This window comes from Morus notabilis, unplaced genomic scaffold (genome assembly GCF_000414095.1).
Source record: "Morus notabilis unplaced genomic scaffold, ASM41409v2 Scaffold508, whole genome shotgun sequence".
Classification (NCBI taxonomy): domain Eukaryota; kingdom Viridiplantae; phylum Streptophyta; class Magnoliopsida; order Rosales; family Moraceae; genus Morus; species Morus notabilis.
In genome coordinates this window covers 527349-532464 of record NW_010361936.1, presented here as the reverse complement: position 1 = coordinate 532464, position 5116 = coordinate 527349, and positions in this window count along the sequence as shown.

The window sequence follows — 5116 nt, the reverse complement described above, 5'->3', positions numbered from 1 at the left end:
ACTCAAAAATAATTAATTAAGAATTAATTATTATTTAAATAATGTGATTATTTAAATTTGAATTTGAACACATCTGGATTTATCCATTTAAACTTATTTGATAAGTTGTTCAATTTAGAATTCAAATTAATTTAAGTTTGACTTAAATTGGAATTTGAATTTGAGTCAAAATTGGACTACAGGATAAAAAATGATTTTCTCTTCCTTCCATATCTGATATTGGCGCCACACAGGGATGAGAATCCCCATCTTGGCCGGCCACACTAAGGGATAAGGGAATAGGAGATTTTGTTTAAAATTCAAATAGGATATTAACAAGCTTTATCTGAGAGATATAGATTGGATTCCTTCTAAAAGTTTGACTTCTACTCTATAAATACTATTTTTGAGACAATTTTCGGAATGGTTTTTTATCCTAATTTTAGAGGTGGCCGAAATTTCTCTATAGAAAGAAGGAAACATTTTTTCTCTAAAAATTCCACATCGTGCATGCGTTGGTGTTTGTAGAAATTCGAGTGTTTATTGTAATCCGTTTTGTCTCATGTGTGCCCACACACACGTCTTCGTGAATTCTAGGAATTGACGTGGAAGACATTGGTTTTCTAAACACAAAGTTTTGGAGCAAGGATTGTTCGAGGTCAAAGAGCTCAAGTTATCATCCGAGTCGGCTTCCAGGTATTTTTCTTGATTGAGTTCTTAATAAATGAATTAATGAGATTAATTTATTCGTACATAAATTAATATAATCTATAGAGTATCTCAAAGGTTTTATGAAAATTTTTGTTGTACACAATCCGCTCCCCGCACCACGCTTCCGCATCCGAATTCGATTCGGAGACCAACATCGCCTCCCTTCACCACCAAGAATTTTGACATCACAGTCGAGGTGTGTGCTCGGTCCCCAATGGTCATAGGCAACTCAATTGCCCTTTCTGGGATGACACTGTCCCCAGTAAAGCCGTATAGGGGCTGCGCGCTGTTTTGCATTCTTGATCGGCGGATTCCCAACTTGTCGAGGAAGTCAGCGTATAGGATGTCCACCGAGCTGCCATTGTCAACTAGGATGCGGCAAACCGTATGGTTACCGATCATGGCCTCCACGACTAGAGCGTCGCTCTGGGGAAAATGTACCCCGTTCGCATCGGCTTCCGAGAATGTTATCTCGGCCTCTTCATACTGCGCAGCCTTCGCTTCTCTGTCGGAGACGTTCATGGCCCTCCGGTTGAACATATCCCTTGCCTCTCGCCCGTAATCCTTCTACACGCGGCGAGAGGTGCCTCCGAGGTATGGCCCTCCAAAGATCGTCCTTATAACGCCGACAGGCTCGGGCGGATTATCATGCCTCTGGTCCTCCCGCCGGTCATTGTTCCGCCAGTTGTTGTTGTTCCGACGGTCGGCTCAGTACTCGCCGAGTCTCCCTTATCAATCTCTCGACCTCGTCCCTCAGGTCATAGCATTCGGCTGTGGTGTGCCCACTTTCGCCGTGGAACTTGCAGTATTTGTTTTGGTTCCTCCGTGCCGAATCGGACTTCAACGGCGGTGGCCGTCGCAGAACCTGGAGGTGACTGATCTCATGATAGACATCCTCAATTCCCATGGTCAGCGGGGTATACGCATCGTACTTTTGCGGCTTCAGCCGCTTGTTTTCCCCTTGACTCATCGAGGTGTTGCCACTCATGTTTGGGGCTGGGTTTTATCTTTGCTCGGCTTGCACTTGATGATTACCTCGGCACTTCTTACCGTTGTTTTGATTGCTCGCCTGCCCTACCTCTTCCTTGGCAAGGGTTGCTGCCTTGTTCTTTAAGGCCTTCTTAGCCTCCTCGGCATTGATGAATCCATGCGCCCTTGTCAGGAATTCCTGGTAAGTCTGGGGGGGTCTCCGATCGAGGTCTGCACTGTAGGGGATGTCCTTTTTCATGCTTGACAGCGTCCCCATCAGGGCCACCTCGTTGGAGATTCCCTTGGTGGCGGCAACCTATTTCCCAAACCGAGATATCCAGTCCTTCAGGGACTCATTAGGCCCCTGGTATACCCTTGAGAGGTTTTGTTCAGGTGAGATGTATTTTTTGACACCTATGAACTGAGTCAAGAAGGCGTTCTTCAAATCATCTTAGCTTGTAATAGAGTTCAGTTTCAGGGATCTGAACCATCTCCTAGCTGAGTCAGAGAGGTGATTTATGAAGGCCCTGTATAGACTTCTAAGTGATCGTCCGGGTCGCTCCTTCTGTCATATAGCAGAATGGGGGGCGGTTTATACTTGTCAGACAGTGGCACCTGAATAATGTTTTCCGTGAATGGGTGATCATAGGATGTGTACATCTTGGCGTCGACATTAACCGCCTCGGCCATTTTCCCCACAACTTGCTCGAAGTTGTTCAATCGGCTCCCTATATGTTTTTCAAGCCTGGCCATCTTCTCGGCCAGGGCTATATTCTTGGCTGCAAGCTCTTCCTCCCTAGCATGCTGGGTGTCTCGGTCACGCCGGGCATTCAACTTTCCCCTGAGGTCTTCCCCGTGCACAGACGAGGATTCCATAGGGACGGCGTTCCTCCTGTTAGCGTCCTACCGTGGTCGAGGAGGCGCGCCCTGGGTATTCACAGCTCGGGCCGCAGCCCTCTCCTGAGGTGCGCCCGGGTTATTCACAGCTTAAGCTGCAGCCCTCTCCTGAGGTGTACCCTGGTTATTTACAGCTTGGGCCTCAGCCCTCTCCTGGCCGCTCGCTGCCAGCTCCCCATAGACCTGTTCGACCTGGCTAGGCGGGGGCTATTACCCCCACTATCACCGACCCCCTCGGTGTCACCACGTTGGTCACCAATCACTTGGTTCTCAATGGCGGCGTTCACCGGCTTCATCGGCGCATCCTCCAACGGGCGCATCGAGTTTTGCCATTGATCCCGCCCGGCGAGGGCTGTGGCCATCCTTTCCACGGCTGCAGCAAGTGTTTCGACCTGCTTCTGGAGTTGGTCAATACGGTATGGGGGATTTCTCGCAGACGGCAGGGGTGGAGTCGTTGATGTTCCTACGGCGGCGGGAGCCTTGTCTCTCTGATTAGCCGCCGTGCTGCGAGTGTTCTTTGGAGCCATGGTTGCTGTTTTTCACTGGATTCAATTTCTGGGTTCAGCCGGCCCTCCTTCTAGCGTCAATTGTTGATGGTGTTTTTCGACAACACGTGATTCGCTCTCCAAAGACACTTTCAGTAACACTCACGGCTTAATTAAGGATTAAAGTGGAAAAATAATGCAAAGGAGACAGAGATTTATAGTAGTTCGGCAAGAACTCTTTGCCTAATCCACTTGTGGATGCACTAATATCTTCCGGGATTACAAGCTTTCTTGGAATAATGAAATATTGCTTAACCTTTCAATGAGCTTTTTTGGCTCTATTTATAGGCCTTTACATATAATCATTTCTTCTGCGCATCCCGAGGAGGAAGCCATCTTCTATCCCTTAATTCTAGGGTGGGTAGGTGTATTTTCATGATGACCTCTCTTACCGGCCGCCTGATTTCCTGACTTCGACAGTAGCAGTCGGCGCAGTGTATCATTTCCTGAGTTGACAAGACTTGTTGATGGATTTGACTAGACTTGCTGCCTCGACGTAATGGTCATGGTGCTCGACGTTTTTCGCCTTGCATGGGCTCTCGACGTCCAAAGGGCACCTTAGCTACAGTAGTTCTCTCGATGCTTGCAACCGGTTCTCAACGAGGAGTCCTCGGCGTCTGTCGTGCGAGAGGATGGCTGATTGCTCGACCATGGTGTAACACGTAACAATGTAGTTTCATCATTGAAAATCCTTTGTTATGAGTTTGGGAGAACTTTCACTGTTAGGTTAGCGTCATAATCAGGCTTCTATTATGTCATTACGCACACTTATAATTTCTTAGTGAAAATAACTTAGAGTTATTTTGAGCGTCACGTTCATGGTTAAATTCCTTTCTAAAGATAAAGCGATACTTTTTTGAGCTCGCTCCATAATTGATTCTAGAGGGTTTCTCCTTTACATGGCACGCCTTAGCTGGTCAAAGGGTTTTTTTATTAACCCTGCACTCGTATTTTGCAGTGTCTAATTTCTAGGGTTCGATGTCTGACTCTAAGGTCTCCGACCTTCCTTACTCCATAACTCTTGTATGTATGAAGGCTTCATAATTAAAAGGAACCACATCTACTTGAGGTGGTCTTTTTAGCATAACAATTTTGATGAGGTACATCTACTACTCCATTTAAGGATTTCCCATTTACTTAAGAGTACGTCTCTATCTTTCATATCTTTTAACTGGGTTTTCTGTCTATTAATGACTATATGTCATTAGATCATATGGCAAGTTGAGTCTTTCATTCAAGAGTTTCTAATGGTTTCTTGTTGTTCTGGCCATTCGATCTAAGGTACTCTTTTCTATTCAAAGAGGCTCACAAATTGAACCGATCTGAAACTGTTTCTTCCCGATTCCTTGAATGGAAAAATGGTCTATTGTCATTCTTTTGTCATAGGATGTCCTTGTAACATTACTTACATCTTGTTGGTTAGTAAAAACAATCTTCTACTTTTACATCTATTTAACATGATTATAGTTTCTCGTAGGATGACAGTTAACCAATCTACAAAGCTTATTCTTCATCATTGCGAGTTGAATAGGAAATATCTTGCTCTGAGTTCCCTATGGCGGTTTGGCTTGGTCGGATATTAACTTAGGAGTAGTGACCCCTACATAATCTGTAAGCAGGAAATATCTTCCTCTCAATTCCCTACACAATTTGTGACCTCTGGAAATATTCTGCTTTTATTTCCTAGATTTCTACTCAAATCATGATTCCTTTCAAAGATCCATGTATCTATCCTTATCGAGATTCTGATTCTATAAAGTCTCTTCTCTAACAATAAACTAGGAGGTTAGGCTCTTAACAAGTTTCTTATAGACCTTACCATGCATTACATAACGTTCATAAGCCTTAGCATATTTACAATACGATTAGCAGGCAATTCACTACATTTATACACATCATGTATACACATATCATTCATGCTCATATCATTCATTCTCATAGCATTCATACTTCCACATCATAGAGTTGCTAAACAATTTTCTTTTACTAGCAACTATTTCATATCATACTTATAA